We start from the raw sequence: 24849 nt of genomic DNA on the forward strand, positions 1-24849 counted from the left end.
AAAAGTGAACTCATCCCTATCAACATGGATTATCAGGAGTTAGTTGACTTCCTCTCTATTCTAGTTTGTAATAAAGGTAACTTCCCCATTAAGTACCTAGGTATCCCTCTCCATTATGATAAACTAGGGAGAGAGGATATCCAACCCCTTCTGGATAAAATCATTAAAAGGATTGCTGGGTGTAGGGGCAAACTTCTCTCTTACAGAGGTAGATTGATCCTCATACAAGCTTGTTTGGCTAGCATTCCAGTGTATCTCCACTCCTTCTTCAAGTTCCCTAAATGGGCAGTGAACCTCATCAATTCTCAGATGTCTCATTGCTTGTGGAATGATTTTGAGGGAAATAGGAAGCTACACCTTGCTAATTGGTCCCTAGTCTCTATGAAAAAAGATTTTGGAGGCCTAGGCATACCTAACCTCGAAGAAATTAACATCTGTCTTCTAGGGTCTTGGATTAAAAGATTCTATGAGGAAGACTTGAAACCCTGGAAGCTTCTTATTGCCCATAAATACCTAGGAAATAAACCTAATATTTTTGTCCCTTCCTCCAACCCCAAGACCTCTAGATTCTGGAAAGGATTAAAATCTATTATGCATGCTGTGAAATTTGGCTAGAGATGGAACATAGGGGATGGGAGCAGAACCAGGTTCTGGGAAGATACTTGGTTTGGCACATCCCCACTAGCAGTCCAATTTTGGCCTATTTACTCTGTCTGCAATGAGCTTAACAAAAGTGTCAATGAAGTTTGGGATGGTCAATGCCTAAAACTCTCTTTTAGAAGGAACTTTAGTGATAGTCTCATGGAACAATGGTTCCAGTTGGAGGAAATTGCTAAAAGCATTACCTTTACTGCCGAGCCGGATGCCCTGATTTGGCAGCTGGACAATAAGGGGAAGTATTCCTCCAGCTCCCTCTATCATGTTATCAACTTTAGAGGGGTTCAACCCATGTTTATCCTTGCTGTCTGTAAATTGAGAGTTCCCCCTAGAATTCATGTATTTCTCTGGCTTCTCTCCAAAAACAAATTGATGACTAGGGATAACCTTAGGAAGAGACACATCATCAAACCCCTTGATTGTGTTTACTGCTTGGAAAAAGAGTCTTGTTCTCACCTATTTTTTGAATGTATAGTTGCTAAACATCTCTGGGCCCACATTGAGGAATATTTCTCTAGTCAGATTGGCTCATCCTTCGAATCTGTCGCCAGATTCTGGATTGCTACCAAAAAGTGCTCAGTTTTAAATACTGTTAGCTCAGCTGTCCTTTGGTGCCTCTGGAAATATAGAAATGCTATGATTTTCAGTAACACCTCCTGGATTTCCATTCCACAGGTCTTGAGGTTGATCAGGAACATGGTGAGGAACTGGGTGATTCTCTCCTCCGGATCGGACAAGGACAAGTTGATGAGCTTCGTGGAAACCCTAACAAGATCCCTCCAGAAACCTTTGGCGATCACTTGTGGCTGAACAAGGCTCGACCTGCTCTGGGGCTGGACCCGTGGGCTCGTCTCAAGATCTCTGATGAAGATGATGGGCACCTAGTGCCGAAAAAGAGGGACATCCACCATGCTACACCTTCCAGCCCTGTGTCTCCGCTTGCTTACTGGTCGTCGCAGGCTGACACGGCCCCTCGGCTGAAGACTATGAAGGCTTCGCTGGACCCTCCTTGTGTCATTTGAGTGCTCTATCCGCTCTGCCTTTGGTACCGCTCGGGTGATTTGTGTTATTCAGAGAACTTGTTCATCCACGCCCCATAGTTTGTAGCTTTTCTACCTTTGCTTTCGAACTGCTCTTTGAGCTGCTATATCAGAATATGTTGTGGTTTCATTCTCAGAATGGAACCGGGGAGATGCTCCCTGTTTTTCTAAAAAAATTATTTTATATGTTATTATATATTATTTTTATTGTCATCATATATTTAACAGATACTTACATATGTAAGAAAACAATATCCCACATCTTATTAACTTATAAAAATAATTTCTTAACAAATAAAATCCTAGATTGTTTTGGCACGAAAATCCTAGTGATTGTGTACAAAAGCTTGGTAAGATTTAAGGACGAATGTAATAATATCACTTATTATTTAAATATATTTATAACAAAATGCTCAGCCCCTTTTTATTTTTTGATAACATTGCTGGCCCAACCCAACATTATAATTAGAATCAGCCCAACAAAATCGTGTATTTCGAGAAAGTGCAAATGGCCTATAATTTTTTAGGAAATAAAATAAATGGGCCGCATGGACACTACATTATTTGTTCACCTAGCCCAGCTAATGTCTGTAATTCAAAAAAAAGATCAAATTGACTGTAAATTCTAACGCGCAAAAAAAGACTGTAAATTCTGAAAAAATGGGTTGGATACGTGCCACATTTTTGGAGGCTGAAATGTGGGCCAATAGGTCGAAGCCAACGCAAGTCGTTGTCAATTTAGTCAACAAATGATTCTGACATGTTAGCCGTTGGATTTACATCCAACAACCGGCATCCATCTTCAATCTCTCGTCTTCTTCCTCCAGCGCCGCCGGGACCACCTCCCGCCTCCTGCTGCTAGCAGCTCTGCTTAGCACGCTTCGCTATGAAGTGCTACTCCACCGTTGGCCAGGCCATCCCTCCACCCCTCCACACCTCCTGTTCTTCTCCACCGACTGCTGAACCACACCACACTAGAACCAGTTAACCCCCGTACACCTCTCCGTTTGCGACTCTACTCCCGTGTCTTCCCATCTCCGGCTCGTTGCTGTCCGGGGCCTCGCGGTCGTCCACCACCTTGGATTCGCTCGGTGTGACGTGGTCAACGTGGTCAACGAACGACACCATCGGAAGTAGACTGTGCGTGGAGAGGATGACAGCTGGGTCCACGGCCGCACACAAGGAAATGCCTCCTTATTACGCGCAAAATAATGATTCCTCCACCTGACATCTGGGACCCACCGGAAGGGCCTCTGTATTTCGCGAAAATAACGTGCCCCCGCTGACATGTCAGACCCACCAACTATCTTCGCACGCAAGGAAGTGCCTCCTTATTACGCATAAGAAAATGAATATTCCCCCTGCCAGCTGGAACCCAGCATAGTGGGAGGCTGACTTGTGGGCCTACCAAGTTGACGGGGACGGAGGGCTTTGTCAACTTAGTCAATATGAACGATTCTAGCTCCTGTTACCGTACGATGTTCATCCAACGGCCGTAGTGCTTCTTCAACCTCTGGTCTTCTTGCTCCAGCCGCCCAAACCAGCGCCGGTCGTGTCGCGTGCTCCTGCCTCCCATGGCCGGCTGTGATGCCGCGGAGGCCTCACCGCCCCTACTACTCCCACCGCTGGCCAGGCCATCCCTCTACTCACCCACACCCCCCGTTATTCTGCGGCGACAGCAGCCTCACACCGCAGCCGAACCAGTGAACCCTCGTACTCCTCTTTGCGTGGGCATCCACTGCTGCGTCTTCCTCGGCTCCGAGTCGTCCCCTTCCTAGTCCTCGCCGTCGTCCACCGCCGTGGTGCTCTCGGCGCGGCGTGGTCAACGTGGTCAAGGAATGACTTCCATCGGACGTGGACTGTACGTGGAGAGGCTGACAGCTGGGTCCACGGCTGCAACGAGGAAGTGTCTCCTTATTACGTGCAAAATAATGATTCCTCCACCTAACAGCGGGGACCCACCGGACGGGCCACCGTATTTCGTGAAAAAAAGTTTCCCCCTGACTGCTGGTGTCGATATCAAAACCGGCGGATCTCGGGTAGGGGGTCCCGAACTGTGCGTCTAAGGCGGATGGTAACAGGAGGCAGGGGACACGATGTTTTACCCAGGTTCAGGCCCTCTTGATGGAGGTAAAACCCTACGTCTTGCTTGATTAATATTAATGATATGGGTAGTACAAGAGTAGATCTACCACGAGATCGGAGAGGCTAAACCCTAGAAGCTAGCCTATGGTATGATTGTATGTTGTAGTTGTTGTGTCCTACGGACTAAAACCCTCCGGTTTATATATACACCGGAGAGGGTTAGGGTTACACAAGGTCGGTTACAAAGGAGGAGATACACATATCCGTATTGCCTAGCTTGCCTTCCACGCCAAGTAGAGTCCCATCCGGACATGAGACCGAGTCTTCAATCTTGTATCTTCATAATCTAACAGTCCGGCCAATGGAGATAGTCCGGCTGTCCGGAGACCCCCTAATCCAGGACTCCCACAGTAGCCCCCGAACCAGGCTTCAATGATGATGAGTCCGGCGCGCAGTATTGTCTTCGGCATTGCAAGGCGGGTTCCTCCTCCGAATATACCACAGAAGAATTTGAATATAAGGATAGTGTCCGACCCTGCAAAATAAGTTCCACATACCACCATAGAGAGAATAATATTTTCACAAATCTAATTTGCTGACTTGTTTTGGCAACATGACATTAAGCCATGGCTCGGTGATTATTCGAACCGTTTCCTTTAACTAGCCCCGCACATTACGTGAGGCAGTTTTTTTTGACACGTCTCATCGAAGCAGAGATCGTGTCCCCTTATTACGGGATTCTCATCAATACGAGCGTGGGTAACCCAACCGTGTCTAGGACTCCTAGATTATAGGCAAGTCCCAAACGGCTACGGAGAGTACGCTTGATATTCACCCTCTTTATAAAGGGGCAAGGCTTTTACTTTTTTCCCTCCTGTGCTCAATCGAATCCTTCCCCCGCCTCGAGTTCTAACACCCAAAGCCCAGGTCAGGTTCTCCGGACCTTCAATCATGTCTGGATCTAGCCTTCAAGGCTGATGGATGCCCTCCTCCGTTACGGAAGAAGACATCAAGAAGTTGAGGGAGGCCAAATACCTGACCACCGAGGTTACGCATCGGCTGCCTGCCCGAGGGCAGGTCGTCCCTACTCCTGAACCCAACGAAGATGTCGTGTTCATCTCCCAATTCCTCCGAGGACTAGGACTCACTCTGGATCCCTTCGTTAGGGGGTTGATGTTTTATTACGGGCTAGATTTCCACGATCTAGCCCAGACTCCTTTCTCCACATCTCGACATTCATTGTCGTGTGTGAGGCCTTCCTCTGCATTACCCCTCACTTCGGCATGTGGCTCAAGACCTTTGACGTGAAGCTGAAGATGGTCGAGGGGCAGTATGCAGCGTGCGGAGGCGCATTAATAAGCAAGATAGCAGGAGCTCCGTGGCCCAAAGGTTCCTTTCCAGAGGTGTCCAGATTATGGCAACATGAGTGGTTTTACATCACAGCTCCCAGAAGTGCCAAGTGGGTGGCTGCCCCTGCTTTCCGCTCAGGCCCTCCACCACAACTGATGTCATGGATTAGCAGAGGGCTGAGTTGGGGTCCTGCCAAGGACGTGCCTGTACTGCAAAGCCGCATCCAAAATCTCTTCGAAGGAGATTTCAGTTTGATTATGGTGGCGCAAGTCATGCTGGTTCGTCGAGTCCAGCCTTGCAAACGTCGGCCCCTCTGCATGTGGGAGTTCAACCCAGAAGGGCCGCGTACTATTCAGAATTTCCTCGGCCTGACGCACGAGTAGATGTACAAATCATTCTTCGGACCCCAAATAGAGTGTCCGGATACTACCAAGGACGTGGGCCTGAGCAGCAACCGTACCGCCGACCAAGTAAGTAATCCTTTAGCCGAACACACCGTCTTTTATTTACCACGACGTCACTCTAAGAAGACGCTCTTTGACCAGGACTGGATAACAAAGGCGAAGATGATTCGGTGTTCGGCCCCCCTTCCTGAGGGTTTGGAAAATCCAATACTGGAAAAGATGCTCGAGCTAGCACCTTGCCCGGAGCCCTCAAAGGAAGACAAAGGGGGGAATAATGAGGGCGAAAGCGGACCTCCATCGCTACCTATTCCGACAGAGGGAACGAGCTCCTCCGTGAGGGAGGATAACCGAGGGGAGGAATCGGACATTCTCTCACCCCGGGGGAGGAAGAGGATTACCTCTGAAGATCCGGAAACCAAGGTTTCCTAGCGGGAGAAGAAATCTCCACCAGAGGGTCCTGCCTTGGCGAGTGCTCTTGCCGCATAGAGTCCGCACGGGGATCAGCCCTCTAACGAGCTGTAAGTAATTCAAAAGTACTTTAATAGTGAAGAAATATTACCTTACCTCTAAGGAAAATAACCGAAGTATTTATCTTGCAGTTCGGATCTTTGCCCTTCTCAGCAGAGCTCGTCTTCGGGGGATCTTCTTCCGGAGATGATGGAGAGCGAAACGCCTCCCCCGGACTCCTCCGCTCAAGAAGCAGGCGACCTTGAGGTGTCGTCACGGAGGGCCTCTCCGGATTCGGTGAGGCCAGAAGATAATCCTATAGTCACCCGAAGTCCCCAGCGTCCGGCTCTCAAAGAGAGCAAACAGAAGAGTCCGGCACCGACTGGTATGCGGTCGGACGTACTGAGAGAGCTGTTGGAGCGAGCGGCCATCTCAGAAGAACATCGTACATTGATGGGTACGGTGATGGAAAGGATCTCATCTGCCGAAAGCGGGTTGCATGATGCCTTTATGAGTCTACTAACGGGCTTTGAGGTATGTAAAATGATGTACATTTGTGATGGTACCACACATTTTTAGGTGTGCCCTGTGTAGATAGTAGCCCCTGAGACTCTGGTTGTCGCCAAGGATGGCGGCAAACAGAGGATCGTAGTCCCATGCAATAACCATACCGCTTTAATGTGCAGGTAGTGGGAGCTCCGGTGGCTAGCCGGACTCATGAGTTTGCCAAACTAAAGCGGCAACTAGATGCGGCAGATGCCGACATCGAGCTTGTTAACAAGCGGCTTGACGAGTCACAGGGTAAGTAATGTTTTTCTAGTGAATGTCACATAATAAGAGCAGCATGATGCCAGTATCTTTAGTATGTTGTGACTGCAGACGGAGCTGCCACCGTGGAGACCCTTCGAGCGGAACTTGCCCGAGCCAAGGAACAAGCAAGAATTAGTAATGCGGCTGCATTGAAGGCAGCCTAAGAGTTAAGAGCCGAGAAGGCCGCGCATTGCGAAAGCAAAGAGAAAATGGCCAAGATGGCCGTAGAATTAAAAGACACTGCCGACCGTTGCCAGTTCCTTGAAAAAGAGAACCGATTGAAGGCAGCGGACCTTGAAAAGGCCAGGATGGTGACCAAAGACACTCGCTCTGCTATGAGGGCGAAGAAGGAGGAGCTATGCGAAGCCGGGGATATTGTGGCTGGGAAACCCTTTCTGCTGCAGAGGAAGTTCGGGGATCCGCGGTATGCCCCTCTGGATCGGTTGTGGAGTTCGGCAAACACATATATGGACTTGGCGGCGAGCGTTGCCGATGCGGACAAATACTTCCAAGGTCAAATAGATCATGAAGTGGACAAGCTGTTCTGGTCGCAATTCAACGTTCTAGAGCGTCCGCTTCCATTCACTGATCAGCTAGCCGAATGGGCCGAACTAAATAGGTTGTTCGGACTTGCCATGAGGTCTGTCGTGGATTAGCTGTGGCCAGAAAAGACGAAGCCGAACAGCTATTTCAGCTTAGTGCAGCAGTTCCTTGGTGCGGTGCCGCGCATCAATGCGACGAAGAGGTCGGTGTGCATAGAAAGCTCGCGGATGGCCCTTGCCCGTGTTAAAGCATACTGGGTGGAGATGGATGCTACCATTGTTGCGGCACAGGGTTCGGCCATAGGCCGAGTGGCTGCCGAGCACTATTTCGAAGAGGTTCTCGAGGGTGCTCGTTTGATAGAGGCCCAATGCTCGAAGAATATTATGTTTGAGTGACATGTATTCCCATTGTAAACACAATGTTTTTATGAAATTTATTAAGGATGTGTTTATACTTTTGCCTGAAAGTAATATGATGCCTCCTGTGTGGCCATTTCTATATACATGTGTATAACCTGAAAGATTGTAGTCGTCGGCTTCAGCCCCCACACATATAATGCGGAGGTGTTCGCAGAAGACACGTGTTCACACTTAACCCAACGTCTTGGTCCTATTAAGGAGGTGATAGCGTAGCGAATGAGGCAACCGGACTATAATGCTTTAACACTTTCACTTAGCCATAGGAGTTTGACGGTGGGGCTACTATATAGCCCCTGTTGGCTCCGCACTCTCCCGAATTCGGGGTGCGTACATGCTTGGCCGGGAAACAGCCCTTCGTTAAGGCGGAGGAATTCTAACATTCCGATAGGTCATCGAGTGGTTGACCAGTCTCACGCTATATCATGACAGTCAATTTTTGGCTTTCTCTACTGAGGTGCTCATCCGGATAACCCGGGGCACAATCGCAGTAGTTCTCCTAGTGCTGCCTTAGCTAGTAAAGTGGAACGTAAGGAACCAAAACACAGGAGCCAGGCAAACCCAACATTTGACCAAATACAATGATTCGGAGCCGATGCATATAAGGCCAAACTCGTGACGCCGAACACTCCCTAAGGTATTCGGTCTTTATGGTATAAACCGGGCCTAAATAGTGCCCTTTGTAAGAAGCCCTGGTGTCCAGGTACGTGCATTATTCTGACGTGGCCACATGCCAAGACGCCAGCATCCTTCTCAATTGTACTGAGAATCTGAGGGATGTGTATCAACAAGAGACAGTAAAAAAGGTTGACGCAGGGTCTTAATCTAAAAAGAATCCTTGGGACGGGTCCCTGCTGCACATCTACGCCTGTGTCTCCATTGTGCCGTATCCTGGACGGGTGTAGAATGATGGTCATCTGTAAAAGAGAGAAACTTAGGTGAAAAGTTGTCGTGCAAAAAGGTAGGTTTGAGGAAACCATGTATAATTCAAGATGAGTAAAAAATGCCACTTGTCTGCGCGCGTTAAGCCCCTTGTATTTGTAATAGGGGTGTGGCTTATCAAACCTGTGTGAGTTACATATAGCTGCGCCGGACTCGTCTAACCGTGTCTGTGGTCTTCACGACCTATCAAATGCTTTAGCTGGTGAGGCCCTTTTTAGTGTGCGGCTGCCAAGGCAGTCGCACTCTCTTCGGCGCGCAGGGATCGCTTAATATTTCCATTCACTGTAATGATGCCACGTGGACCGGGCATCTTAAGCGTAAGGGAAGCGTAATGCGGTATTGCATTAAAGCGAGCGAAAGCTTCACGTCCAAGTAGTGCTTGAAAGACACTTTGGAACGGAGCAATGTGGAATGTTAAATTTTCGCTACGGAAGTTATCGGGGAAGCCAAATATAACCTCTAGTAGCAGGGAGCCCGTGCAATGAGCCCCTGGCCTAGCATTACTCCTTTAAGGGTAGTGTTGCTGTGGCAAATTTTCACTGGGTCTATCCCCATTTTGCGGATTGTATCCTGGTATATCAGGTTTAAACTGCTGCCACCGTCCATCAGGACTCTTGTAAAGTGGTATCCGTCAAGTATTGGGTCTAATACCAGGGCAACCCATCCTGCACGCCGGATACTTGCTGAGTAATCCCGATGGTCAAAAGTGATCGGTTGAAAGACCAGTGGCAGGACTCCGCGGTGATAGGCCCTTGGGCATATTTATCTGGGAGTGCCGCTTTGTTTTTCCTCTTTATCACGTGTAACACGTTTACTGTTTTGACTTCTGGTGGAAATTTCTTTTGTTCCCCAGTGTCTTGCTTAAGAGGCTCATCCTCGTCTTCGCTTGGTGTATCCTCCCCCTTGTGTACGGCATTGAGCTTGCCAGACTGCTTGAAGACCCAACATTCTCTGTGGGTATGATTAGCAGGTTTACCGGGGGTGCTATGGATCTGACATACTTGGTCCAGAATTTTGTTTAGGCTGGACAGTTCGTCTCTGGCGCCTTTAGAGGGTGGCTTTTGCTGACTTGGCCGAGAGCTTTTGAATCTGGCGTTTACTGCCATGCTCTTCGTGCTGTCTTCTTTATTCCGGTGTTTGTTATTGTTGTTGCGCCGTGATTTCCCGTTTCCATCTCTAACTTCGGATGTACTGGGGTCGCTGGTGCTGCATCTGGCTAGCCAGCTATCCTCACCCGCGCAAAAGCGGGTCGTGAGGCTTGTTAATGCTGCCATTGTTCTCGGCTTTTCTTGGTCGAGGTGTCTGGCAAGCCATTCGCCACGGACGCTATGCTTAAAAGCTGCCAAGGCTTCAGCGTCCGGACAGTCGACTATTTGGTTCTTTTTAGTAAGAAACCTATTCCAAAGCTTTCGGGCTGACTCTCCGGGCTGTTGAGTTATATGACTCAAATCGTCCGCGTCCGAAGCTCGGACATAAGTCCCTTGAAAATTTGCCCAAAAAGTGTCTTCGAGCTCTTCCCAGCTTCCAATGGAGCTTTCGGGCAGGCTTTTAAGCCAGTGCCGAGCTGGCCCTTTGTGTTTGAGGGGTAAATACTTAATGGCGTGGAGATCATCTCCTCGAGCCATATGGATATGGAGGATATATTCCTCAATCCAGACTCCAGGGTCTTTTGTTCCGTCGTATGCCTCTATGTTTACGGGTTTGAATCCCTCTGGAAATTCATGGTCCAGTACCTCGTCGGTGAAACATAGGGGGTGTGCGGCACCCCTGTATCTGGGTGTACCGTAGTGTTCGGATGTTTATTGTGTTGCATCGTATGCTGGAGCGCGCCTGCGTGGTCCATAGATGGGTCTGGTTGCGCCGTCCTTTTGATGCGAGCCCTCGCGTGGATCGCGTATTGGCTTATGTGCGGCATTGCTTGCCGCTCTATGTTGGCCGTGAGGTCGTCTATCCGGCCAGGTGGCCATTTTAACTTTTGGTTGCGGGGGATCTAAGGCCTCCTCATCGAATCCAGGTAGCAACTTCCGCTTCGGGTAGCTCTTGGTGGGGCGATTACCGCCATACTTCGCTGTTGTGTTGAGTACTTTGCTCCATCTAATTTGGAGTGTGTCTTGCGCAGCCTTGAGCCTTTGCTTCTACTTTTTTAGACTCCTCGCGATGGCAACAAGCCTTTGATGGGCATTCTGTTGCTCCGGGTGTCTGTCCGGTGTTATGTCATCCGGACTATTATCTTTGACAGAATCGGGTTGTTCGGTTTGATTCTCCGTGTTGCCGTGGTCCGACAATGGTTCACCCTGCTCTAAGCTTGGTCTGTATGATCGTCTACTGAGGCGGGATTTGGGGCGGTGCTTACACCGCCGCTTTGACTACTTCTTGAGGGGACAACCCTTTGTTGCGTCCTTCCGTTCCTCGTAGTCGTTTTCTTTTGGTGTGTTCACCATGTATACATCATGTGGTGAAGTGGGCGTCCAGTGCCCTATGGGCAGTGGTTCCTCTTCGTTTCCTGCATCGTCGTCCATACTGTCGATGTCTTCGGAGTCAAAGTCGAGCATGTTGGTTAAGTCATCGACAGTGGCTACTAAGTGGGTGGTGGGTGGGCCGCGAATTTCTTCGTCGTCCGCATCCCAGTCCTGCCAGACATAGTTCGGCCAGGATCCTCCTGACAAGGAGAGAGACCTTAATGAGTTCAGTATGTCGCCAAAGGGCGAGTGCTGAAAAATATCCGCGCAGGTAAACTCCATGATCGGCGCCCAATCGGATTCGATAGGAGCGGGCGCAGGCGGCTCGGAGTCCGTGGCCGGAGAAGGATCCGGCAGTTTAACAACACGACTCTCGTGCAAGGTAAGGTCGATGTTCGGCTCGATCGCCGCTAAGGCTAAGGCTTCTGCGGCGGGGTCCATCCACCCGTCCGCGGAAGGCGCAACTGGCTCCAAATTGAGGGTCGAAGCGGCTGCTGGTGCGATCTTAACATTGTCCGATGGTAGAGCTAAATCGTACTCATCGTGACCGCGTGACGCGCAAGGCAGAGGCTCGAATCCGTCGAAGATCAAGTCTCCGCGGATATCGACCGTGTAGTTTAAGCTTCATGAGAGGGTGGTGTTCCTCCCCCATTTCCTCCGTGGACTGGGCTTCCCTCTCCACCCATTTGTCCGGGGGCTCATGTTCTACTATGGCCTGGATTTCCATGATCTGGCCCCGAACTTTGTCCTCAATATCTCGGCGTTTACCGTCGTGTGCGAGGCTTTCTTCTGCATCTGCCCCCATTTCGGCCTATGGCTCAAGACTTTCAATGTCAAGCCGAAGGTGGTGCGCGGCACCCAGGCGGAGTGCGGAGGCACCATGGTGGGCAAGATGCCCAACGTCCTATGGCTTGAGGGCTCCTTCGTGGATTCCCTAAAGGGGTGGCAATCGGGGTGGTTTTACATCACCGAGTCGTGCGACCTTGAATGGGTCACAGCCCCCAAGTTCCGATTTGGACCCCCTATGCGGCTCACCTCCTAGAAAGAGACGGGCCTGTCGTGGGGTAAAGAAGGAGAGCTGACCGGACTCCAAACATGCGTCCAAACCCTGGTGGACAAGAAGCTCAAACTTGTCAACGTAGTCCAGGTTATGCTCATCCGCTGAATCCTCCCGTGTCAACAACGGGCTTTCAACCTGTGGGAGTTTGACCCGGTGCAGCACCAAACTCTGAGCAGGCTCTTTGACACGACGTACGAAGATGCCTGGAAGGTGCTTTTCAAGAGCGCCGAGGCCCCCGCATCCGCTACCGAAGATCGCGGATTCAGCATGCAACGTCACGCTCGTGCGGTGAGCTGTTTTTACCTTTTACAGGGTATTAGTTTTTCATAGTTTGACTCCATGCAGGATCTAAGCTCCCCTACCTTTGACAGGATTGGCAGGAGACGTCCGTACAGATCAACTATCCGGCTCCTTTGCCCGAAGGCCCAGCGGACACTCGCTTGGCGAAGCTGCTGGTTCCGGCACCCTATGTGGTGCCGGAGAAGAAGGCCAAGAAGAAGGCCACGGGGACTTGAAAGAGTGCCCGGCGCCAGGGGTGTCGGATTCATCATCCGACGACTCCAAGGCGCACTCCTCCCATGAAGACGAGGAGGAGGAAGAGGAGACCTCTCCCCCTCCCGCGGGGGGAGGGAAGAAAAGGAAGGCCGCCCCAACTGGGGAGGCCGAAGGGTCCAAGAAGGGGAAAACCCTTCCTCCGGACTACTCCACCAACACCGACGACGGCGAATAGGAGTGGCCGCTAAAGGCCAAGCCCCTGGCGAAATCGTAAGCATCCGGATACCAGAGTGATTTATAGTATTCCTCCATTGCACGGCTTTTCCTTATGTCGAACATGTTTATGCAGTCCACCCAAAGACCGGCTCGACGTGTCATCGAGCGGTTCCCTGGATTCGTCGGATGTGAATTCGCTTCCGACGGCTACCTCCCCCCACCCTACGGACGACGCCGAGGTGCTGTCCCAACAGGTTCCAAGCCAGGAGGAGGTGGTCCTGGAGGCGCCGCATGGCGACCTCCCGGACTCCGGGCGCAAAGGGGATAAAACCCCCAAGGGCACCGAGTCCGGCCTTGAGCCAGACACCGCACCGGAACCTTCAACGGTTCCGGACTCCGGTAGGCAGCCTCCTTCCAAGAAGAGCAAGCCTACCGAACCGGTGACCTCCGTTCAACCGGAGGCACCAGACAATTTGCTGGAGGTGCTTAATGGCGCCTCCATCGACAAGGAGCACCACACTATTATGAGTGCGGTGATCCAGAAGGTTCAGTCCGCCAAGAGCGGACTGACTGAAGCCTGTGCCAGCCTTCTAACAGGCTTTGAGGTAAGTAAAGAATATGTAAAAATATTACCGCATAGACAGTAGCCCCTGATGCTCTGTTCGACGTTCGGAAAGAAAAGCCGAATCGAGGATCTAATAACATTCGCATGAGTCTAACATAATCAAGTCAATATGCGTATGCAGGCTTCGCTGCTGGCCTCCGCCGCACTGACTGCGGAGGTGGATACGCTGAAGCAAAACCTCGCGCGGTCCGAGAACGAGCTCGGCCATGCCAAGAGGCAACTCGAGGAGAAGGAAGGTAAGTAATACCTTGCGCAAGTGTATAGAGAAGATGTGGTTGCAAAAAATGACAGGATCAACGTGCTATTATAGGGGCCACGACCGAGGTGGCAACCCTTAAGCAAGCGCTGTCCGAGGCCGAAAACAGAGCGGCCGCAGAGCGCACAGAGAGAGGGAAGCAGGAGGCGCGGGTGGAGGAGGTGCAGAAAGAGCTTCAGGCTCTCGTGAAAAAACACGAGAGTTTGGAGCTTGACTCAAAGACACAAGCGTCCGAGCTTGTGGCAGCCCTCAAAAGCGCGAAGTCTGCCAAGGCCGAAGCCCAGAAATCCCTCCAAGAAATTGGAGCGATGAAGAAGATAGCGGCGGGTAAGGCATTCATTATGCAAAGCAAGCACGTGAAAGTGAATTACTTGTTACTTACCCGAGTCCGGAGCTCTCCAGGAGCATTCGCAGATTTGCCTCGTAGTGCGTCTGATGCCGCCGCCTACTACCGAGTCGAAGAGGGGAGCTCGACGGAGAAGGTGTTCTGGTCTCAGTATGCTGAGGCCGGACACCTAGTGCCTTTGAGCGACCAACTGAAGCAAATGCTCCAGCTCCACAAGGTTGCCGCACAGGCCATAAAGGGCCTCATAGTTCGGCTGTGGCCTGGAGAGGCTTTGCCTGGGAGCTACTTCGGGCTGGTGAGGCGGCTGGTGGATGCATGTCTGCGGCTTGAAGTAATCAAGCGCTCCGTCTGCATCGAAGGTGCCCACAGGCGCTTGCCCGTGCTAAAGTGCACTTGGGCAAGATGGATGCGGAGAAGCTGGTGAAGGACGGGCCGCCGCCGGGCAAGGAGCATCGCGTACCGGAAGCGTATTATGAGGGCGTCCTGAAGGGTGCCCGCCTTATAGCAGATGAATGCTCCAAAGATGTAATTTTTGAGTAAACTCGCATTTGTGATCCTGTACGCTGAAAACTTGTTCATATGCGCTAAGCAACGCTTTTGAATTTAAAATATTACCTTCTGTGTGGCCGTTTATCAAATTTGAGAGATGGCGAGTCGTCGGCTTCTGCCCCCATGCCATGAGTGCTGGGGTGTTCGGGATAAACATGAGCACTCTTTTTCCCATTCTTGGGTCCTTCGAGGGAGGCGTTCAACACAACGAACAAGTCAATCGGACTATAATGCTTGAACACTCTCACTTAGCCATAGAATTCTATAATTTTAAATTTTGGCGAAGCCCCTAGTGTTCGGAAAACCGAGTTCGGGGCGCTATCCATGCCTAGGCCAGACAAAGACGACTCCTCGCTCTAAGCGGCATAAGTCTTTAGGGACTCGAAAACCTCTCGAACAACGACCAGCTCTCGCCTCATCATGATGGTCAGTTTTAGCTTTCTCTACTGAGGTGCTTAGCCCAGCTCAACTGGGGCACAATCGTAGTAGTTCTTCTAGTGCTACCTTAGCCGATATAACGGAACGTAAGGTACCAAAACATAGGAGCCGGGCAAAACCCAACAATTGACCCAAGACATGATTTGGAGCCGATGCATATAATGCTATAAGTTCGGGGTGCCGCACTTGTGAAAGTGTTCGGACTTCTCACACCATATTGTGGGGTACTTAAGCCCCTAGGGTATTAGCCACACCAAAGTGTACGGGTGCAACATGTCATTACTGAACATATATTCGTAAAAAAGAGTAATGCAATAATAGACGAAAGCTATGCATTGTTTATTTAAAAAAGTTGCGATCAAAGCAGAACGATACAAATAGTGCGATAAGCAAAAAAACGGGACTATTTAACATGTCCTTTCCAGGGGCGAGCTGCGGAATGGTATTTGAAACAGGTATACTGCTCGTTATAGGACCACCTTAGAGTTCCATAGTGCGGCGTAGCTTTCTGCTTCCCTGGTTGTATCGTTTGTGCGGCAATTGTACTGCCGGACGAGCCTTCCGAAGAATGGAGTCCTGAAAATAAGAGAAAGTTAAGAAATCATCATCCCCTAGTGCGGTTTAAGCCGCGTTTTGGGCGTGCCGTGATGGTGCCCCTCCCCCTGTGCCCATGGTATTTCCAGAGCGTAGTTATGTACGCGCAACACTGGTTTCGCAAGTTCACGAGGGCTATGGTTGGGGCCGCATTGCTACGCTTGCTCAGAACGTGCCAGGCGGTCTTGTTGTAGGTTACCCCGGGCGCGCTTGACGGTGTCCAGACCTTTAATGGCCGGACTGGAGAATTGCCTTGAGAGGCTGCTCTGTACTTCCGTTGCGGTAGCCGCCGTATGCTCCTCCGTTCGGAGAGAGCGCTCGGTGTTTCCATTGACCGTGGTGACTCCTCGAGGGCCTGGCATCTTGAGCTTGAGGTATGCGTAGTGCGGCACCGCATTGAACTTAGCAAATGTGGTTCGCCCGAGCAGTGTGTGATAGCCACTGCGGAATGGGACTATGTCGAAGATTAACTCCTCGCTTCGGAAATTATCCGGAGATCCGAAGACCACTTCAAGTGTAACTGAGCCTGTATAGTTGGCCTCTACACCTGGTATGACGCCTTTAAAGGTCGTTTTAGTGGGTTTAATCCTCGAGGGATCGATGCCCATTTTCCGCACTGTATCCTGGTAAAGCAGGTTCAGGCTGCTGCCGCTGTCCATAAGGACTCTAGTGAGGTGAAATCCGTCAATAATTGGGTCTAGAACCAATGCGGCGAATCCGCCATGACGGATGCTAGTGGGGTGGTCCCTTTGATCAAAAGTGATCGGGCAGGAAGACCATGGGTTGAACTTTGGGGCGACTGGCTCCATCGCGTATACGTCCCTTAGCGCACGCTTCCGCTCCCTCTTGGGGACGTGGGTTGCATATATCATGTTCACCGTCCGCACTTGTGGGGGAAAACCTTTCTGTCCACTGTTGTTCGGCGGCCGGGGCTCCTCCTCGTCATCGCTATGCAGCCCCTTGTCTCTGCTTTCGGCATTTAACTTGCCTGCCTGCTTGAACACCCAACAATCCCTATTGGTGTGATTGGCTGGTTTTTCGGGGGTGCCATGTATCTGGCATGAGCGGTCGAGTATTCGGTCCAAACTTGACGGGCCCGGAGTATTTCTTTAGAATGGCTTTTTCTGCTGACTGGGTTTAGAGCCTCTGAATCCGGTGTTAACTGTCGTATCCTCAGCATTGTCGCTGTTAATGCGGCACTTTTGCTTGTTGCGACGCGACCTGCCACTGCTGTCCTTGGTATCCGAATTACCAGGGCTCTTGGTCATGTTATTGCTGCGAGCTAGCTAGCTGTCTTCTCCCGCGCAAAAGCAGGTCATAAGTGTCGTGAAGGCTGCCATAGATTTCGGCTTTTCCTTTCCTAGGTGCCGTGCAAGCCACTCGCCGCGGATGTTATGCTTGAAGGCTGCTAGGGCCTCTGCGTCCGGACAGTCGACGATTTGATTTTTCTTGGTTAGGAACCATGTCCGGAATTGTCTGGCCGATTCCTCTGGCTGCTGAATTATGTGGCTTAGGTCATCGGCGTCTGGTGGTCGCACATAAGCGCCCTGGAAATTGTCGAGGAATGCGGCATCAGGTCCTCCCAACAACCAATTGATTCTGCTGGCAAGCTGTTAAGCCAATGCCGAGCTGGTCCTTTAAGCTTGAGTGGGAGGTATTTGATGGTGTGTAGGTCATCACCGCAGGCCAAGTGGATATGAAGGAGATAGTCCTCGATCCATACCGCATGATCTGTTGTGCCATCGTATGATTCAATGTTCACGGGTGTGAAACCCTCGGTATTTGATGATCCATTACTTCATCTGTGAAGCATAGTGGGTGTGCGGCGCCTCTGTATTGGGCTATATCACGACGCAGCTCAAACGAGCTTTGCCTACTATGTTCGGCCCAGCCGGATTTACTGTATCCGGTGTGACGAGTACCGTCTCGTGCCGTGGGGCGCCCACGTGATCCGTAGATCGATCTTGTTTGCCTTTCCTTGTCCTCCAATATACCTCGCAGGTCTGGTCCATTTTCCCATGCCTTGGTATTTTTTGAGTGGCGCCGGGGTGCGGCTTGAGTGGAGGGCCGAGAGGCCTCTCTTTCGCGGCCACGGGGTGGCTGGTCGGCCGCATCATGCACTAGTGATGTAGGTTTAGGTGCTTCCTCCTCTAATTGGGGTAGCAACCTGCGCTTTGGGTAGCTCTTGGAGGGGCGTTCGAGTTCATACTCTTCGGTCGCAAGGACTTCAGTCCATCTGTCGGCTAGCAAATCTTGATCAGCTCTAAGTTGTTGCTGTTTTTTCTTGAGGCTACTCGCCGTGGCCATAAGCCTGTGTTTGAAATGCTCTTGTTCGACGGGATCCTCCGGCACGACAAATTCATCGTCGTCGAGGCTTGCCTCGTCTTCGGAGGGAGGCATATAATTATCGTCCTCGACCTCTCTGTCTGCCGCTCTCTCATGAGGGTTGGCTTCTCTATCCTCCTGTGCTGAATCTTGCTGGAGGTGGTTGTCTTCGGCACTGTCCGGGGTGTTATTATCTCCCGTGCCGGAATCACCGTTTTTGCTTTGGCGGGATTTAGAGCGGCGCCGCTGACGCCGGCGCTTAGGCTGCTTCTTGGAGGGGTCATCCTCCGCTGTTCCATCGCCATTGCCTTCTTTTGGGGTGTCCACCATGTATATATCATACGACGAGGTGGCTTTCCGATGCCCTATAGGCACTGGTTCTTGATCGTCTCCTGCATCGGCATCCATACCGTCGATGTCTTCAGAGTCGAAGTCGAGCATGTCGGTTAAATCATCGACAGTGGCTACGAAGTGGGTGGTGGGTGGGCTTTGAATTTCTTCATCATCCGCATCCCAACCTTGTTGACCATAGTTCGGCCAGGGCTCTCCTGATAAAGAGAGAGACTTTAGTGAATTCAGAATATCACCGAAGAGCGAGTGCTGAAAAAGATGTCCGCGGCGGTGAAATCCATGATCGGCGCCCGATCGGGTTCGATCGGTAGGGGCGCGGAGGGCTCGGAGTCAGGAGAGGAGTCCGGCTCCTTGGAGTCACGGGCTTCGCAGAGAATAGGGCTGGTGTTCAGCTCGATCGCCGTAGAGGTTGCAGCCCCTGAGGCGGTGTCTAACCACCCATCCTCGATTGGTGTGATCGGCTCCGAGCTAGAGGTCGGAGCGGACACAGGTGCGGCCTCCAGGGCGCTGTTCGGCGGTAGAGCTAGATCATGCCCACCGTGACAGTGCGGCACGCTCGGCTGTGGCTCGAATCCATCGAAGATCAAGTCTCCGTGGATGTCTGTCGTGTAGTTCAAACTTCCAAATCTGACCTGATGGCCAGGGGCGTAGCTTTCGATCTGCTCCAGATGACCAAGCGAATTGGCCCGCAGTGCAAAGCCGCCGAATACGAAGATCTGTCCAGGGAGAAAAGTCTCACCCTGGATCGCATTGCTGTTGATGATCGGAGAAGCCATCGGGCCTAAAAGTGATGACACAGAGGAACTCTCAATGAAAGCACCAATATCGGTGTCAAAACCGGCGGATCTCGGGTAGGGGGTCCCGAACTGTGCGTCTAGGCGGATGGTAATAGGAGGCAGGGGACACAATGTTTTACCCAGGTTCAGGCCCTCTTGATGGAGGTAAAACCCTACGTCCTGCTTGATTGATATTGATGATATGGGTAGTACAAGAGTAGATCTACCACGAGATCAAGGAGGCTAAACCCTAGAAGCTAGCCTATGGTATGATTGTTGTTCATCCTACGGACTAAGACCCTCCGATTTATATAGACACCGGAGAGGGCTAGGGTTACACAGAGTCGGTTACAATGGTAGGAGATCTACATATCCGTATCGCCAAGCTTGCCTTCCACGCCAAGGAAAGTCCCTTCCGGACACGGGATGAAGTCTTCAATCTTGTATCTTCATAGTCCAGGAGTCCGACCGAAGGTATAGTCCGGCTATCCGGACACCCCCTAATCCGGGACTCCCTCAATCATCATCAACCATCCTCCATCACCAATTTCATGATGCTCACCGCCGTGCGTGAGTAATCTCATCATAGGCTTGCTGGACGGTGATGGGTTGGATGAGATTTACCATGTAATCGAGTTAGTTTTGTTAGGGTTTGATCCCTAGTATCCATTATGTTCTAATATTGATGTTGCTATGACTTTGCTATGCTTAATGCTTGTCACTAGGGCCCGAGTGGCATGATTTCAGATCTGAACCTATTATGTTTTTATGAATATATGTGTGTTCTTGATCCTATCTTGCAAGTCAACAGTTACCTACTATGTGTTATGATCCGGCAACCCCGAAGTGATAATAATCAGGACCACTCCCGGTGATGACTGTAGTTTGAGAAGTTCATGTATTCACTAAGTGTTAATGCTTTGGTCCGGTACTCTATTAAAAGCAGGCCTTAATATCCCTTAGTTTCCAATAGGACCCCGCTGCCACGGGAGGGTAGGACAAAAGATGTCATGCAAGTTCTTTCCATAAGCACGTATGACTATATTCAGAATACATGCCTACATTACATTGATGAACTGGAGCTAGTTCTGTGTCACCCTATGTTATAACTGTTGCATGAGGAATCGCATTCAACATAATTATCCATCATTGATCCATTGCCTACGAGCTTTTCACATATTGATCTTTGCTTAGTTACTTTTCCGTTGCCACTGTTATGATTGCTACAAAAACTACTACTGTTACTTTTACCACTGTTATCGTTACTTCTGTCGGCGTTCTGGGAACGGGGTCCCCAGACTCGCCTGCCCGCGGCCCGCCGCGTGGCTAAGCCAGCAGGCCATATGGCCCATCCTCACCAACGAAGCACCCAAGACCCTCGCTAGGGGCCAAGCCTCGCGAGGCGGATGATGCAAGACCTCCTCTGGAGCGGCCTAGCCAGGCAGGCTCACGAGGAGCAGAGATATCAAGGCAAGGCGAACCTCACGAGGTTCTCATGACGTGAGCCGTGACGATCGACACCAGGTGGGCGCCAGGCGGGCGCCAGCGCGCACAACGTCCTTGTTTCCTCTTTGGTGCAAAGGGGGGCAAGCGCAGCCGCAGAGTACCTAGGCACCAGGCAAAGGTTGCCATTTCAATGCAACAAGACCAAGACCAAGGACTGCAAGACGGGGGGTCACCGTGGAGCCCAGAACAGCGTCACCACCAGAGCTTTGTGCAGGCGAAGACTACCTTTTGTCAGGATAGCTTGTACTAGTTGTCCCCCTTCAAATTAGCCCGCCATTGTTGGCTCCCTTCCCGCTCGATACTTGGGAAGAGGACCAGGGCCTCTATAAATAGGACTAGCCACCACAGTGGAAGGAGAGCTAAAAAGAGAGACCACCTCACACACAAGCTCACCGAGCACAAGAACGCCTCAACCTTAGGAGGCCCTTCTGCCCTTGTACTGTTCATCATCAGCCCAAGAGGCAATCCACCACCACCACACTAGAGTAGGGTATTACACCACAATGGTGGCCCGAACCAGTATAAACCTTGTGTCCTTCTGTGTTGTGAGTTCGTCGAGTTTGTCCGCGAGATCCTAGCAAGCTAGAGCGTAGATCGGTTGGTGGGAAAGACTTCGCGCGCATGGCTAGTGTTCGGACCTTAAGGGTTTGACGGGACCCCCTACCCCGACAACTTCCATACTACTTTGCTACTAAATACTTTGCTGCAGATATTAAGTCTTTTAGGTGTGGTTGAATTGACAACTCAACTGCTAATACTTGAGAATATTCTTTGACTCCCCTCGTGTCGAATCAATAAATTTGGGTTGAATACTCTACACTCAAAACTGTCGCGATCCCCTATACTTGTGGGTTATTAGTTAGTACCAAAAAACGATATAAAATGATTATAAAACATCCAAGATTGATAATATAACAGCATGGAACAATCAAAAATTATAGATACGTTGGAGACGTATCAGCATCCCCAAGATTAACTCCTACTCGTCCTCGAGTAGGTAAGTGATAAAAACAGAATTTTTGATAACTTAAATACTCAAGCATATCAACAATCAACCATGTCATTCAAAATATCAACGCTAAAATAAGCTATCCCTAGCCCATCATGCTCAATCATTGATCCATTTATGTAACACACTAGCATATTAACTACACCCAATGCTCAAGTACAATCATAGTGCCTCCTAGTTGGTGCTTTTATAAGAGAATATGGAGACTCAACTCAAAATAAAAATTGCATAAAGTAAAAGAAAGGCCCTTCGCAGAGGGAAGTAGGGATTTGTAGAGGTGCCAGAGCTCAAATCAGAAAACTTAGAGATAAAAACATTTTGGGAGGTGTGTCCTTCCCACCAACGATGTCGACTTAGAGTTCCAAACACTTTCCATGCTAGATATATCATAGGCGGTTCCCAAATAGAAAATAAATGTATTCCTTTTTCCACCATACTTTCACTTTCCATGGCTAACCGTATCCACGGGTGCCTTCCATACCAACACTTTCCAAGGAATTTATTATTTGATAACATAAAGTAAATTCATTTTTCATTTTGGGACTGGGCATCCCTAATACCTTTGCCTTACTCTCGGGTAATGACACGTGAATAAACACTCATCGTGAGAATAACAGATCTAGCATGGAAAATATTAGCCACCCCTCACCGCTCCGCGAGTGAAACGAACACACAAAAGAGAAGTTTATTTTGAAAATTAGAGATGGCACATGCAAATTTTCTTAGAACGGCAAAAGAATACCGCATATAGGTAGATATAGTGGACTCATGTGGCAAAACTGGTTTAAAGGTTTTTGGATGCACAAGTAGTGATCATACTTAGTGCAAAATGAGGGCTAGCAAAAGATTGAGAAGCGGCCAACCAAGAAACGAATAATCTCATAAGCGAACATTAAGCATAATTAACACCAAATAATGCACCACAAGTAGGATATAATTTCATTGCATAATTATTGACTTTCGTGCTTGCATAGGGAATCACAAACCTTAACACCAATATTCTTACTAAAGCGTAATTACTCATCAAGATGACTCACATATCACATCATCATATCTCAAAACTATTACTATGAATCAAGTTTATTTTGTCCAATGATGTTCATGAAAGTTTTTATTATATACTTCTTGGATATCTATCACTTTGGAACTAATTTTCATGTGATGGTTTTGACAAGCTCAAACAAATATAAGTGAAGATCATGAGCATAATTTTTCTTTCTCTCAAATTAATTTAAGTGAAGCAAGAGAGAATTTCTTGAAAATTTTACTCACTCTCAAATAAATATAAGTGAAGCAATAGAGAATTTCTTGAAAATTTTACTAACTCTCAAATAAATATAAGTGAAGCAAGAGAGCATTTCTTCAAAATAATACTAAATCACACCGTGCTCAAAAAGATATAAGTGAAGCACTAGAGCAAGTCCATAGCTCATAAAAAATTTAAGTGAAGCATAGAGAGCAATTCTAACAAGTCATGGCATAACTTTGGCTCTCTCAAATAGGTGTGTCTAGAAAGAAATCAAGACTAGAAAAACAAAATAAAACAAGCAAAGACTCATATCATACAAGATGCTCCAAGCAAAACACATATTATGTGACGAATAGAAATATAGTTTCGAGTGAAATACCGATGGTCGTTAGAAGAACAAGGGGATGCCACTCGGGGCATCCCAAAGCTTAGTTGCTTGCTCTCTTTTGGATAATAGGTTGGGATTCTAGGGCATCCCCAAGCATAGGTTTTTCTTACTCCTTATTCCTTCATCCATCGTAAGATAACCCAAAACTTGAAAACTTCAATCACACAAAACTCAACAAAAGCCTTTGTGAGATCCGTTAGCATAAGAAAACAAATCACCACTATAAGTATTGTATAAAACCAATTCATATTTTGTTCTTGCATTATATCTACTGTCTTCCAACTTTTATATGGCAAAAACTCATCAAAGAAAATCATATAGCCATCAAAACAAGCCCACAATGCAAAGAAAACAGAATCTGTCATAAACAGAACAGTCTGTAGCAATGTGGATGTTTCGAATACTTCTGTAACTCCAAAAACTCTAAAAAATTAGGAAGGCCTGGGCAATTTGTATATTATTCTACTTCAAAAGGAATTGTTATTTTATTGCTCTCCGGTTAACAATGAAAATTATTTTCGCAAGCGCAAAATTTTCTGTTTTTTTCAGCAAGATCAAACAACTATCACCCAAGTAGATCCTAAAGTCTTTACTTGGCACAAACACTAATTAAAACATAAAAAACACAATATAACAATAGCATAATTGTGCTAACACTAAAAAACATTAAGAAAAAAGGAAAAATAAATTTTATTCATTGGGTTGCCTCCCAACAAGCGCTATAGTTTTACGCCCTTAGCTAGGCATAAAGCAATGATCTAAGTTTTGTCATCTTTGCTCAGCTCTTCAATCAAACACTTAGAATTCTTCAAAGATTTAGCATAAAGGTTTTCAATGACAATACTCCTAGGAACAATTTTAAAGAATCCATTCTTGCCAAAGGGATCTCTTATAACTTCAACAAAATCTGGGTGAATGCCAATCAGCTTAAGATCCTCTTTACTATTACTAGAAGTTGCACCCTTGTTCTTAGTAAGTTGAGTAGTCTTGCCAATCTTTACGGGAGTTTTTTCAATAGTTTTAGCCGAAGCAAAAGCCCTGCTCAAATTACTAAAGATTTATTCTAGTTTATCAATCCGAGACAGACTTTCTTCAATTCTTTCATGAATTGCGGTTCCCTTTTCTTTTAACCACTTAAAAACTTCTCCTGCTTTTGACCCAATTTTAGTGGCAAAATTATGAATCTTTTTATCCAAGTTTTCGATATGCTCTTCAGTAAGCATTTTCTTTTCAATAGCATCTAATCTTTCCATAACATGCTCAAGGGTCAAAGTTGTTTCATTAATCATAAGAGGTGGTGAACCCACTAAATTTCCTATAGCATCGAAAGCATCAAGAGAGGGACACATCAAGAAATTTCCATCGGTAATCGTATCAAGAACGAATCTATACCAAGTGGTGATGCCCACATAAAAGAAATGAAGAAGAACAATGGTAGATTGCTTACATATAGATCTATTATGAGCATTGCAAATTCTATACCAAACATCTATTAAATTTTCTCCTCCCTTTT

Source organism: Triticum dicoccoides, chromosome 4A (genome assembly GCF_002162155.2).
Source record: "Triticum dicoccoides isolate Atlit2015 ecotype Zavitan chromosome 4A, WEW_v2.0, whole genome shotgun sequence".
In the NCBI taxonomy this organism is placed as follows: Eukaryota; Viridiplantae; Streptophyta; class Magnoliopsida; order Poales; family Poaceae; genus Triticum; species Triticum dicoccoides.